This window comes from Ascaphus truei, chromosome 3 (genome assembly GCF_040206685.1).
Source record: "Ascaphus truei isolate aAscTru1 chromosome 3, aAscTru1.hap1, whole genome shotgun sequence".
NCBI lineage: Eukaryota > Metazoa > Chordata > Amphibia > Anura > Ascaphidae > Ascaphus > Ascaphus truei.
The window spans coordinates 84,770,313-84,785,621 of record NC_134485.1 but is presented as its reverse complement, the minus strand read 5'-3'; the positions used below and the strand labels follow the sequence as shown (position 1 = coordinate 84,785,621).

Sequence of the window (15,309 nt, the reverse complement as noted above, 5' to 3'; positions counted from 1 at the left end):
ATCTATATCTATATATATATATATATATATATATATATATATATATATAGCTATATATATATATATATATATATATATATATATATATATATATATTAATATATATATACATATATATATATTAATATATATATACATATATATAAATATAGAGAGACAGTTGGCACTCCAAATACAAAACAATAGTTGTGGTGCATGTCCCATAGGGATAAAATAGAAAACGGTAGTCAAATCAACAAGAGTAAACAAAGGACAGCACTCAGTGGTAGATGAAAAAAACTGTATTCAAAGTAGACAGCAGCACAAACAAGACCAACGTTTCGGTCCACACAGGGACCTTCCTCAGGGCAGTGCTGTAGACTACTGGCCTTGGAAACGTTATATACCCTCTAAAACCCACACCTAAGTGACCATCAGCTACTCTGATTGGTTATGCAAAAATGACCCATGATCAACCCCTCATGATCTGCCGTCGCACTAAAGCTGTCATAGCCTTGGCAGGAAAAGCAGCAGAGAACGGGAAAAGTAAACAGAGCTACAGTAGCGACATCCTTTATTCTTACACTTCCCGCACGGCAGGATGCGTGCGGGAAGCGTGGTGACGCGGCTTGTTGCGGCGCACTGTGACGTCACAGTCACGTGCGCGCCCGGCTTCCCCGGCTTCCCCTGGAGTTTAAAGTGAGGTAAGCGGGGGTGCGGGGAAGCAGAGGGGCAGAGCAGGAGCCGGGGTCGGGAAGGGGGGCTAAAATGCGCCCGAAGTGGAGGGGGGGTGCGTGGAGGAAACGCGGCGGCGCGCGGTCTAGACTGGCGCCAGCCGGAGTAGATCCCGGCATGCCGCCGGCATTTGTAAGAATAAAGGATGTCGCTACTGTATATCAGTCCACATGTAGGGAATTTGCATCCCTGGTAGCAATGGTGACTAGTTCCTGGTAGCCGCGACGCCGCCCTGCAAGACAGGAGAATTCATAGCGCTCCCCAATGCGCATGTGCAGTCTCCTCGGAGTCAGTATAAGCACCACAACACATCTGGCAATGAGAAAGTTATCATAGGATCCTTTTTCTTTAGCATAAATTCTGCAGCAAGCAGTCATTGACGCAGCATATCAGGAACAGTCCAAGAATGGCAAGGCTGATGCTCTTGTGTATGGAGTCACAGGGGAGATCTACAAGGGTATCCTAAAAATAAAAATAAACAGTGGGGAACAACCGTGAATGAAGGGTGTCGGGAATAAAAACAAAATTACACTGTGTAGCAGAATACATTGGGGCAATTGAGGCAAACTGACTAGTAAAGGAGTAGGCTTATATACAATGTATGGCAATAATAGTCAAATACTCATAATATATATATATATATATACAGTGCTCGACAAATCCGGTCGCCAGGAGCGACAGGATATTGTCGGCAGGCGACATGCCAAGCAGCCACGCTGTTTTTAATTAATTCCCCTGCTCGCGCTAAAACAAACCAAAAAAAAAAATCCCCCTTCCTGATTGGATGACACTTGCTGGCCTGCTGCCAGGATTTTTTTGGCAGGCAGCCAGGCTCTATGTGCGGAGGGCCCGCTGCCGTGCGGCAACCCCCCGCTACTATGGGCGACTCCCCCCCCCCTCCCCTGCAGTGCGGAGGGCCACCTGCCTTGCGGGTGAGTGACTGTGTGTGTGTGTACTGTGTGTGTGTGTGTGTGTGACTGAGTGTATGTGTGTTTGTGACTGAGTGTGTGTGTGTGTGTGACTGAGTGTATGTGTGTTTGTGACTGAGTGTGTGTGTGTGTGACTGAGTGTGTGTGACTGTGTGTGTGTGTGTGTGTGTGTGTGTGTGTGTGTGTGTGTGTGTGTGTGTGTGTGTGTGTGTGTGTGTGTGTGTGTGTGTGTGTGTGTGTGTGTGTGTGTGTGTGTGTGTGTGTGTGTGTGTTTGACTGTGTGTATGTGTGTGTGTGTGTGTGTGTGTGTTTGACTGTGTGTGTGTGTGTGTGTGTGTGTGTGTGTGTGTGTGCGTGCGTGCGTGTGTGCGTGTGTGTGTGTGTGTGTGTGTGTGTGTGTGTGTGTGACTGAGTGTGTGTGTGTGTGTGTGACTGAGTGTGTGTGTGTGACTGAGTGTGTGTGTGTGTGTGTGTGTGTGTGTGTGTGTGTGTGTGTGTGTGTGTGTGTGTGTGTGTGTGTGTGTGTGTGTGTGTGTGTGTGTGTGTGTGACTGTGTGTGTGTGTGTGTGTGTGTGTGTGTGACTGTGTGTGTGTGTGTGTGTGACTGTGTGTGTGTGTGTGTGTGACTGTGTGTGTGTATGAGTGTGTGTGACTGAGTTTGTGACTGAGTGTGTGACTGAGTGTGCGTGTGTGTGCGTGTGTGTGACTGTGTGTGTGACTGAGTGTGACTGAGTGTGTGTGTGTGTGTGTGTGTGTGTGTGTGTGTGTGTGTGTGTGTGTGTGTGTGTGTGTGTGTGTGTGTGTGTGTGTGTGTGTGTGTGTGTGTGTGTGTGTGTGTGTGAATGAATGTGTGTGACTGTGTGTGTGTGTGACTGAGTGACTGAGTGACTTTGTGTGTGTGACTGTGTGTGTGTGACTGAGTGACTGTGTGTGCGTGACTGAGTGACTGTGCCTGTTTGACTGAGTGTGTGTGAGTGACTGAGTGACTGTGCGTGACTGAATTGCTGTGTGTGTCACTAAGTGACTGTGTGTGACTGTGTGAGACAGTGTGTGTGTGTACAGACACCCACCCACACCCATCGTCACCTGCCCACCCAAAGTCACATCACCGTTACCTGCCCACCCAAAGTCACGTCACCGTAACCTGCTCACAGTCAGTCACCGTTACCCAGTCACCCACCTCCTGACCCTCTCACTCTCGGTCGGTCACTCTCTGCCACTCTCTCTCTCTCTCTGTCTCTCTCACCCTCTCTCTCACCCTGTCTCTCTCACCCTCTCTCTGTCTCTCTCTCTCACCCTTTCTCTGTCTATCTCTGTCTCCCTCTGTCTCTCTCTCTCACCCTCTCTCTGTCTATCTCACCCTCTCTCTCACTCTCTCTCTCTCACCCTCTCTCACCCTCTCTCTCACCCTCTCTCTCAGAAGACGACGAGACAACATCGGTTGGGATCTACCATGGGGCTTTTTGGACTGACAGATGAAGATAGAAGATGAAAAAGATCAAGAAATGGTGACAGATGAAGATAGAAGAAGGTGATTAAAGAAAGAAAAAAGAAGATTTGGGTACCTGATCCGGATCTTCATGGCAGATGGCAGCGGATGCTGTTGGAGGCCTTCAAGGTACGTGAGCTTCCTGTTTCCCCGGGAGTCGGAGGGCCAGTGCTTCTAATGGTAAGTAATATATTGAATGTTTGTAAATGTCTTTTTTAACAGGTTTTTTCATTGGATGTGTTTTTTTATTTTTGGGGGGAGGCACATTGACTGATAATATATTAATCTGTACCACTTTAGTGTACAGATTAATACATTATTATGACAATATTTGGGGAGCATTTCTGGCTTGGTATTGCTGTTGTTTTTTTTAATTACAGTTTATTATGTGGATGTCATTGTTTGTTTTTTTCCTGCTTGATGGAAATCAAATGTTTACGATTGTTGTTCGTTTTTACTTAATGTTGTATTATGTTAGCTAATGCGTTTAATGTTTTTTTCAGATATTGTTTGAATTTATTTCTTTGCAGTTTAATGTTTCAATTAATTCATTAATGTTGTAGAATTTAATTGGTTTGATTGGTTAATGTGACTATTAATTTTGAGTTGGTTTAGTAATTAATTGGTTTGATTGGTTACTGTTTAAAATAATTCCGAGTTGTTTTAGGAATGAATGGTTTTGATTGGTTAATGGTTTAATTAATTCATTGTTGATGTTGTTATTGCATGTATTCATTGGATTAGCTGGCTACTGTTTTTATTTAGTGAAGCATGTTTTTTTGAGTTATGTTTTATTATTGTGTGTCTGGTGCATTAATGTATTGTAATTAGGGTGCCCATTGAGTGCTATAGAGTCTTATCATGCCCATATTATTATTATATGGGTATGATGTACCACTATACTACTCAATGGGTACAGGGTGGGTATAGTCAGTCCTGGGTGGTTGCTTAGGCCTCCCGGGTGGGTGAAGGGGGTTTAAGCCCTAAGGATGGGTGTCTAGACCTTGCGGGTGGGTAGCGGTTGGGTTAACCCCTTTATTACCTTAGCAGTATTAACCGCTAAGGTAATGAAGGGGTTAAGTCCCCCCGGAACCCCCCATCCCCCCCCGCAAGGCCTAAACAGCCACTAAGGGCCAAATTCTCCCTTCACCCACCCTCGCTAGCCACAGTAAGCCTGGCACGGGTGTTTAACCCATTCATTGCCTTAGTGGTTAGCCGCTAAGGTAATGAAGTTGCTGTAAATGCATTTTTCCTGCATCGAATGCATGCCGGGAGGGTCCGGTGCTGGTATTAATAGCTATCAGCTCCGGAGACCCCCGGCATCAATCCCAGGCAGAAAAAGGGCCTGATTTTTTCTAAGTCCACACTTATCGCAGCTCATCGACGCATCTCCCCACCAATCAGCCAAAATTTTGAGGCGTATTGGATTGGGGAGAAGATCGCCTTTTTAGGGCTGCGATAGGCGGCGATAGCGGCGATAGCGGCGACAGGCGACTCGGGGGTACTATAATCGCGCAAGTTTATGATCCTTCCGAAAATGTGTAAATATGTATATTCTAGTGTTGTACCGGGTCATACTTTTTTTTTTAAGCGGGTAACGGGTACCCGGGCAAAATCAATTGTTCTACCTGGCCGGGTACCCGGTTACCTGGATGGCACTTACCTGCAGGGTGGAGGAAGACTGCAGCAACATCTAGGAACAGCAGCAGAGGTCCTCTGGCGGTGGCAGCATCAGAAGTCTGTATTCAGCCAGCGTGGAAGCAGCAGGAAACCATTGCACAGCAGATACCAGTGTGAGCCGGGAAACCACGTGACCGGAGCAGGAGCGTTCCTGGATATAATAAAAACCTGCTTTATCGTATACATACGTGTGTGTGTCTATCTATCTATCTAAATCTATCTATCTATCTATCTAAATCTATCTATCTATCTATCTAAATCTATCTATCTATCTAAATCTATCTATCTATCTATCTGTATCTGTATCTCTATCTGTATCTCTATCTATCCGCATCTCTATCTGTATCTCTCTATAACTATCTCTATCTCTCGCTCTATCTCTCCATCTCTCACTCCATCTCTCACTCCATCTCTCACTCTATCTCTCTCTCTCTCTCACTCCATCTCTCGCTCTATCTCTCGCTCAATCTCTCTCTCTCTCTCTATCTCTCTCTCTATCTCTCTCTCTATCTCTCTCTCTCGCTCGATCTCTCGCTCGATCTCTCGCTCGATCTCTCGCTCAATCTCTCGCTCAATCTCTCTCTCTGTCTCTCTCTCTATCTCTCTCTCTATCTCTCTCTCTATCTCTCGCTCTATCTCTCGCTCTATCTCTCGTTCTATCTCTCTCTCTATCTCTCTCTCTATCTCTCGTTCTATCTCTCGTTCTATCTCTCGATCTCTCTCTCTATCTCTATCTCTCGCTCTATCTCTCGTTCTATCTCTCGCTCTATCTCTCGCTCGATTTCTCGCTATCTCTCTATCTCTCTCTCTATCTCTCTCTCTATCTCTCTCGCCATCTCTCTCGCCATCTCCCTCGCCATCTCCCTCGCCATCTCCCTCGCCATCTCCCTCGCCATCTCTCTTGCTCTCTCTCTCTCTATCTCTCTCGCCATCTCCCTCGCCATCTTCTTCGCCATCTCCCTCGCCATCTCCCTCGCCATCTCCCTCGCCATCTCTCTCCCTCTCTCTCTTGCTCTCTCTCTCGCTCTCTCTCTCTCTCTCGCTCTCTCTCTCGCTCTCTCTCTCTTCAGTGGTGGCCTCCAGATCCGACTGCTGCTTCTCCTCCTCCACAGCTCTCAGCTCAATGCAGTCAGGACTTTTACTCTGCAAGGGGGGCAAAGCAGGGCATTAAAAGGATATACAGGTGCTCGCTATCCGTCGCTTCATTATCCGTCGCGTCATAATGCATTCCGCAGAACGCATTATACAATGTCGGAACGGATTATTCGACCCCCGCGGATTAACATTGGATTGGCAAGCAGACGTTTTGCGGAACGGTTTCCGAAGGATAACAGAGGACCCCCTGTACATCTCTCTCTCTCTCTCTCTCTCTCTCTATGAACAGCGGGTTTAAAATCATGCTTCTCTCCGCTATGAATCCCATACAAAAGCAACTCTTGCAATCCCTGCGCCATTGTTCTACATTCTCCCCGAACAACGTTCCCTCGGGCAAAGCGTGACAATGAAAGATGGAGATGACGCTGAAAAGTGATTTCAGGAATTGATCGGTGCGGTGAGAGCCAAATCATGCAGAAGTGAGAGCTGCCGATACCTGCTGCATGCAGAGCCGAGCGATCCCTGCAGAATCATGCTGCGACATGCATGCTCCTATTATAACGGACAATGCACCAATCCTGCAGCTCATGCAAAAACAGCCATGAGCAGCTCCGCTTAGGGCAGGGGTCGGCAACCTGCGGCTCTTTCAGCACCTACATGCGGCTCTCCTCCTGTCCTGGGTTGCCGGTAACTGCGGGAGAGCACGGTCGGCGCTAGTCGGGCTTCTTGTTGCCCCCGGGCATCTCCCCAGCTGCTGGCATGCCTCCTGCACTGTCCCACGCTGGGTCTCTCTGATGCCGGCGTGCACCGGAAGTGTGCGCTGCAACTTCCGGCACGCTGACGTCACAGAGTGGAAGGCCCAAAGTAAGTAAGCGTCTGTCTGTATATGTATATACTGTGTGCTCATTTGCATGTCATTTCCCAGAATCCCTTACTGCAGTGGAAGCACTGTGTGCTGGGTGATAATGGTGAAAGGCAGGGTGCAGACCTGTCTAAGACATGCAAATGAGCACACAGTAATATTTCCATTTGCTATATGCTTTGCTTTGGAGGGTTTTTTGTCACTTTTTTTTACCCACCATGACTTAACTAAATGTGGTGGACACCTATCCAAGCTTCAAATTGCAAAGCCAGTATAACCAGCCTCACATTGAGACCCAAAAGGTCGAAACAGCTGTCTGTAGGTAGGTTTACTGGCTATGCATCTTAACCCAGGCTGTGCTGAAAAGCTGTGCAATGCAGCATAAGCTTCTAGGGTCCACGTCAAAATGGATTTGAAGCAAAAGGTGTCAGTGTGTGCTCATTTGCATGCCACTGCTGCAAAGGATTCTGGAGAATGACATGCAACTGAGCATACCGTGTCACCTTTTGCCTGATGTCCATTTGTAAATGGAATCCTTATAAGCTAATGCTCGCTGTTAACACAGCTAGTCTGTGAGGGTTTTTTCTGGCTTTGCATCTGATTCCCATGCTGTGCTTAAAAGATGTGTTAACGTCTCTCTGTATTTCCTGCCCAGGGGTTTCCTCATCGCCAACCGTCTTTCCAACACTTGTCAGCACTACCGCTCTCTCTCCCTCCTTCCTTTCTGCACTTCGTTCCTCATCTGCGTTGTATACCTGGGTAGCCACCTGCACGCTGTTCTCCTGTTCCAGGGCTTCCTGCTTCCTCTTCTCTATCTCCCTTTTCTCCTCCTCCATCTCCCTGTACCTGGTAAGACAGATATTATTTTAACATTACCGTCCAACCATTATTATATTGGGGATTAAAAATGACACAAAAAAGTATATATAGAAAATACTAAATCGTTGTGGTCTACTTAGATTTTGCAAAGGCTTTTGATATGGTTCCACACAAGATTAATGTACAAAATAAAGCAAATTGGATTCTGTAAAAAATATTTGAACCTGGATTGAAAAGTGGTTGAATGATAGACAACAGAGAGTTGTCATAAATGGAACATTTTCAGGTTGGGTAAAGTCGTGAGTGGAGTACTGTACCTCTGTGATCGGTGCTGGTTCCCCTGCTTTTTAACTTGTGTATTATTGACCTTGAAGTTAGCATAGAGAGCAAAGACCCACCTTAAAACACACCTGCTTAACGAAGCATATGAGTAGCTCCATAGCTAATACGATACACCTGATACATAAAGCTTGGCCCCCTGCAGACACACTTACCAGAACGCCCTCCTACTGTCTGTACGTTCTTCCTACCTACCAATTAGATTGTAAGCTCTTGGGAGCAGGGATTCCTCTTCCTAAATGTTAATTATTATGTCTGAAGCACTTATTCCCATGATCTGTTATTGGTATTTGTTATTTATATGATTGTCACGTGTATTACCACTTTGAAGCGCTATGTATATTAATGGTGCTATATAAATAAAGACATACATACATATATACAAACATACATACATACATACATACATTAACACAATGGGACTCGGCCTGCACTCCTGCTGGCGTCTTCCGCGTATGGACCTCCAGCATGCCTGCAGAGACGGACACTTAAATCTGGCAAAACAGCCCGTCGCCATTTCCAGACACTGAGCGATGGCTTGGTGCGCGCTAACCCACGCAGTGCCAAAGTGGTCTTAAAGCAGTTTTGTAACAGAGGCAGCTCCTTATCGCAGAAGAAGGAGGCACCAGCTATGAGACGTCAAAGTTTGCATCCCTGAAATGTTAGTGTTTGAAATGCAGTGAAGTTCCAGCCACGGAACATTCTAAAGATGCATTTTTTGTAAACATGATCAACACCATGGTGACTGTCACTGCATTCTGTGGCTCAGGAATAGGTGGCTCGGGAATAGGTGGGACTCTACAATGAGGGATATTGTACCGGGTCTCCATCACCCTTTTATATTAGTTAAAGATCCTAAGAAAACCTCACAAATCTCTGCAGATACTTATGAGATTTCTAAAGCTTATCAATCTTTGAACTCCCATCTATTTCCATTAACTAGTGTCTTATTGGGTGTGTCATTGACACTTCCCGGGGCTTCTACCCCCAACACGGGCCACCCCAAGCCTGACCCCCTCCCCCAATAGTAATGGCCAATAGATCTATTAGCCACATATTGGCTGTTGGCCAATATAAACGCATCACATACGTTAAATGCTGAAATAACAGACATGAATATAAACTTAAATGACTGTATAATCAATTCCATAGAGCAGGGGTGCACAAACTTTCTGCGCTGCGCTCCCCACCTACTCAGCCCCAGTGCTCACACCCCCCCACCCTTACCTAGGAAGTGGTGGCAAATAACGCTGCAGAAGCATTGGACGCGTGTTGTCATGGCAACGTAGCGTCAAATGTTGCCGCTGGGATCGTCGCGTCACATGACCCCACGGCGTCATTGGACGCTGTGTTGCCATGGCGACGTGTCGCTCAAAGTCAAGGTAAGTAAGTTACAGGGGCCTCGCGCGCTCCCCGGCATTCATTTTAAATACTTTGGGGGAAAGCGCGGGGCATTTGTAACCGCCACGCTCCCATAAATAAATCTCACACCCCCAGGAGTTTGCACCCTGCCATAGAATACAAATGTGGTTCCCTAGGGTCTCAGGGAGGGTTTTCTAGGGTCTGATCAGGCAAAATATGATAAATGTTAGAATTTTGCTGCCCGAGCTGGATCTGCTCTTTAAAAAAATGTTTTACGTGTTAGAAATGATACAAAAACAGAAAAGACGGTGCAAAACAGCGCTAAAACACACAATAATATTATAATGGCAGCCAGACAAAAACTGACTGTACAGTCAGTAACTAAGCAAAGAAAAAGGATAAGCCGGCGCCAGTTCAAACCGTGACGTGTAAAGTCCAAATCAAGTCCTTTAGTGATGGTGATGAGCAAAGTGCAGATTTCCTCCAAAACGTGACGTGATATGTGAAAAAATAAAGAGAGAATTATAGTGCAGTATGTCAGAATGAGGACATAAAAACATATAACACTGACAACATAAAACAAACAAGACAGACTCACAACAACAACTAGCCAGACAGAAATTAATAAAAAAGCTATTTATTAACAACTAATGCAGGATTCTGGATAGTTTCACACACTAATCCGGGGGGGCAAAATCGTTGCCCTACTCACAGGATGCGGGATGTTTGAAAGCAGCAGGACTTGAAGCACTTTCTGTGGATCCAAGATGGCGACCGGAGCTCACTCTCTGGCGTCCCCACGTGTGGCAGATGCTGTATGGAGCTCCAGGGGGAGGTGCACTCAAACAGTATATGATGGAAAAATGGAAAAAATTGACTTTATTGGCAATGAGTATTAAAAAAAACACACAAGACAGACCCACACAAATCTCATAATAAATTGCTGTGTGATACAATGATGGAAAATTATACACCAAAAAGGCACATGAAATCTGGTAGGAACCAAAACAAAAAAGTACAGATATACCATAACAAAACCAGGGGAAAGAAAATTCCCCCAGTGTTGTAACTAAGATCGGCCGATCTGTAGCAAAAAACTCAAATAATTAGAGAATTGGTAAACCAAACCAGAACACAGAAAAATATATATATAAATAAATAAGGTGTAACACACAGCTAGAGGATAATAATGTTGTGACCCTATGATGTGCTGCAAACAGACTGTAAAAGCTGATGCCAAAACTATGCTGCACACATGAAATAATCAGCAAGAGAATGGAGTCCAAATAGTGCACTGGTAGCACTCATCTTAAGTCCCCAGAGGTAAGAGCTCAATAATAATGAGCAAAGGTAATGCTGGAGCAGACTAGGGACAGAGAGCGCTTGCAGATAGGTATTGAACAAGGCAGTGAGGAAGTCCCAACATACAGACCAGCGTCCCACGCTCAGGCACCAGCGACGTCACAAACGAAAATCTTGGGCAATCAGATGCGGCACATGGGTCAGGAGGAGGTGGGGGTACTGTCACAGCTCTGCTCCATTTTTCAGCAATTCCTATTGGCTGATTGCCGCGAGTGAACTTTTGGCGCGAAAACGAAGCCCTTTAAAGAGTGCGTCTGAATCCTGACATTGTACGCTCCCGGAAGAAGCCCTTTAGGTGAAACGGCCGTAAATGGAGCAGAGCTGTGACAGTACCCCCACCTCTTCCTGACCCGTGTGCTGCATCTGAGTGCCCAAGATTTTCGTTTGTGACGTCGCTGGTGCCTGAGCGTGGGACGCTGGTCTGTATGTTGGGACTTCCTCACTGCCTTGTTCAATACCTATCTGCAAGCGCACTCTGTCCCTGGACTGCTCCAGCATTACCTTTGCTCATTATTATTGAGCTCTTACCTCTGGGGACTTAAGATGAGTGCTACCAGTGCACTATTTGGACTCCATTCTCTTGCTGATTATTTCATGTGTGCAGCATAGTTTTGGCAACAGCTTTTACAGTCTGTTTGCAGCACATCATAGGGTCACAACATTATTATCCTCTAGCTGTGTGTTACACCTTATTTATTTATATATATTTTTTTCTGTGTTCTGGTTTGGTTTACCAATTCTCTAATTATTTGAGTTTTTTGCTATAGATCGGCCGATCTTAGTTACAACACTGGGGGAATTTTCTTTCCCCTGGTTTTGTTATGGTATATCTGTACTTTTTTGTTTTGGTTCCTACCAGATTTCATGTACCTTTTTGGTGTATAATTTTCCATCATTGTATCACACAGCAATTTATTATGAGATTTGTATGGGTCTGTCTTGTGTGTTTTTTTAATACTCATTGCCAATAAAGTCCATTTTTTCCATTTTTCCATCATATACTGTTTCAGTGCACCTTTATGACCCTTCTTTTCCCTTCTTCATGTTTAACATATATATATATATATATATATATATATATATATATATATATATATATCTTACTATATATTTCTGAAAGCGTCATATGTGTCCGTGTCTATATGTGTCTCCCTGTGTCCCTCCCTGTGTCCCTAGCGGCAATCCCATTGGACCTTGGGCCAGGCCAATGAGATTGCTCCCTTGGCCCGCCTGCCCCCGCACACCTCTCATTGGCCTGAGGCTGAGTGACGGGCCAAAGGAGAGACGGAGACACACACACACACACACACACATCTTCCTCACCCCCGAGGCCAGCCCCCCCCTCACCCAAACCTCACCTCCCCCCCCTCCATCATCACCCCCCCTCACCCGCAACTCACCTCCCCTCGCGGCGCCCTGCTTGGCCGCGCGGGTGGGGGGTTTAGCACCGCCGCCGCTCCCATCACCTCACAACCCTCAGGGGCGACGCAGCAGCCCTACCGCCTTCTTCCACCCTCCTCACAGCCTGCAAACCTGCTTGGCCACGCACTGCGGGACCTGCCAGCGGGAGGAGCAGGGCAGTGGCGGCGGGGACACCTCACCACGTGACTCCCACCCACCTCCCCAAATATTCCACTACGGCCGCCGCGTGAGGTATGGGGGGGGGAGGGAATGGCGTGCCGCCCGCTATCTTCAAGCCGCCACGTGAGGTATGGGGGGGGGAGGGAATGGCGTGCCGCCCGCTATCTTCAAGCCGCCACGTGAGGTATGGGGGAGGGGGGTTGGAGGGAATGGCGTGCCGCCTGCTATCTTCAAGCCGCCACGTGAGGTATGGGGGGGGGGGTTGGAGGGAATGGCGTGCCGCCCGCTATCTTCATGCCCCCAAAGCCGCCGCATGTGGGGGGGGTGTGGATGTGATGCCGGCCTGAAACTAGCTTCATGCCGCCGCGGGGGGGTAAGATGCAGGGGGGAAATGCAGGCCTGCCCGCCCTCTATCTTAAGGCCTCCGCCTGAGGTATGGGGGCTGCGGGGGGCAGGGGATAGTGGGAGATGTCACTAAATAACCCACCCACCCAGTCACTAAATAACCCACCCACCCAGTCACTAAATAACCCACACACCCACCCAGTCACTAAATAACCCACCCACCCACCCAGTCACTAAATAACCCACCCACCCACCCAGTCACTAAATAAAAGGTCACTAAATAAAAGTCACTAAATAACCCACCCACCCACCCAGTCACTAAATAACCCACCCACCCAGTCACTAAATAACCCACCCACCCACCCAGTCACTAAATAACCCACCCACCCAGTCACTAAATAACCCACCCAGTCACTAAATAACCCACCCACCCAGTCACTAAATAACCCATCCACCCAGTCACTAAATAATCCACCCACCCAGTCATTAAATAACCCACCCACCCAGTCACTAAATAACCCACCCACCCAGTCAATAAATAACCAACCCACCCAGTCACTAAATAACCCACCCAGTCACTAAATAACCCACCCACCCAGTCACTAAATAACCCACCCACCCAGTCACTAAATAACCCACCCACCCAGTCACTAAATAACCCACCCACCCAGTCACTAAATAACCAACCCACCCAGTCACTAAATAACCCACCCACCCAGTCACTAAATAACCCACCCACCACGTCACTAAATAAAAGTCACTAAATAACACACCCACCCACCCAGTCACTAAATAAAGTCACTAAATAAAGTCACTAAATGACGTGTCACTAAATAAGTCACTAAATAAATCACTCACCCACCCACTCACTAAATAACCCACCCACCCACTCACTAAATAACCCACTCACCCACTCACTAAATAAACCCGGTCACTAAATAACCCACCCACCCAGTCACTAAATAAACCCACCCACTCACACTAAATAACCCACCCACCCACTAAATAATGGTCACTAAATAACCCAGCTACCTACCCAGGCAATAAATAACCCACCCAGTCAATAAATAACCCACCCACCCAGTCACTAAATAACCCAGCCACCCAGTCACTAAATAACCAAGCCACCCACCCAGTCACTAAATAACCCACCCACCCAGTCACTAAATAAAAGTCACTAAATAACCTACCCAGTCACTAAATAACACACCCACCCACCCAGTCAATAAATAACACACCAACCCACCCACCCAGTCACTAAATAAATCACCCACCCAGTCACTAAAGAAACCCAGTCACTAAATAACCCACCCACCCAGTCACTAAATAACCCACCCACCCACCCAGTCACTAAATAACCCACCCACCCACCCAGTCACTAAATAACCCACCCACCCAGTCACTAAATAAAGTCACTAAATAAAGGTCACTAAATAACCCACCCAGTCACTAAATAAAGTCACTAAATAATCCACCCACCCAGTCACTAAATAAGTCACTAAATAACCCACCCAGTCACTAAATAACACACCCACCCACCCAGTCAATAAATAACACACCAACCCACCCACCCAGTCACTAAATAAATCACCCACCCACCCAGTCACTAAAGCCACCCAGTCACTAAATAACCCACACACCCACCCAGTCACTAAATAAAGTCACTAAATAACCCACCCACCCAGTCACTAAATAAATGTCACTAAATAAAGGTCACTAAATAACCCACCCAGTCACTAAATAAAGTCACTAAATAACCCACCCACCCAGTCACTAAATAAGTCACTAAATAACACACCCAGTCACTAAATAACACACCCACCCACCCAGTCAATAAATAACACACCCACCCACCCACTCACTAAATAACACAACCCAAGTCACTAAATAACACACCCACCCACCCAGTCACTAAATAAATCACCCACCCACCCACCCAGTCACAATAGAAACCCAGTCACTAAATAACCCACCAACCCACCCTCTCACTAAATAAACCCACACACCCACACAGTCGCTAAATAACCCACACACCCACCCAGTCACTAAATAACCCACCCACCCAGTCACTAAATAAAGTCACTAAATCACCCACCCACCCAGTCACTAAATAAAGGTCACTAAATAACCCACCCACCCAGTCACTAAGTAACCCACACACCCACCCAGTCACTAAATAACACACCCACCCACCCAGTCACTAAATAACCAAAAGTCACTAAATAAACCCCAGTCATTAAATAAATGTCACTAAATAAAAGTCACTAAATAACCCACACACCCACCCAGTTACTAAATAACCCACCCACTCAGTCACTAAATAACCCACTCACCCAGTCACTAAATAACCCACCCACCCAGTCACTAAATAACAAAGTCACTAAATAACCCACCCACTCACTCACTCACTAAATAACCCACCCACCCAGTCACTAAATAAATGTCACTAAATAACCCACCCACCCACTCACTAAATAACCCACCCAGTCACTAAATAATACCCAGTCACTAAATAAACCACCCACCCACCCTGTCACTAAATAAAGTCACTCAATAAAGTCACTAAATAGCCCACCCACCAACCCAGTCACTAAATAACCCACCCAGTCACTAAATAACCCACCCAGTCACTAAATAACCCACCCATCCACCCCTTGCCTTTCACCCCCCCCCCCCCTTGCCCTGCCTCCCCCCTCCCTTGCCTTCCTCCCCCTTGCCCCTGCCTCCCCCCC

At 46.6% G+C, this 15,309-nt stretch overlaps 1 long non-coding RNA gene across 1 annotated transcript; it reads right to left on the bottom strand.

The window, feature by feature from the left end:
- Positions 1–262: 262 nt before the first annotated feature.
- On the bottom strand, positions 263–12,211 carry LOC142490938 (uncharacterized). The gene is made up of 5 exons (XR_012800166.1): positions 12,052–12,211; positions 7,525–7,615; positions 4,796–5,955; positions 3,209–3,306; positions 263–1,176 (listed from the first exon to the last, which is right to left on the bottom strand). It is a non-coding gene; the product is annotated as an uncharacterized LOC142490938 (long non-coding RNA).
- Positions 12,212–15,309: the final 3,098 nt, after the last annotated feature.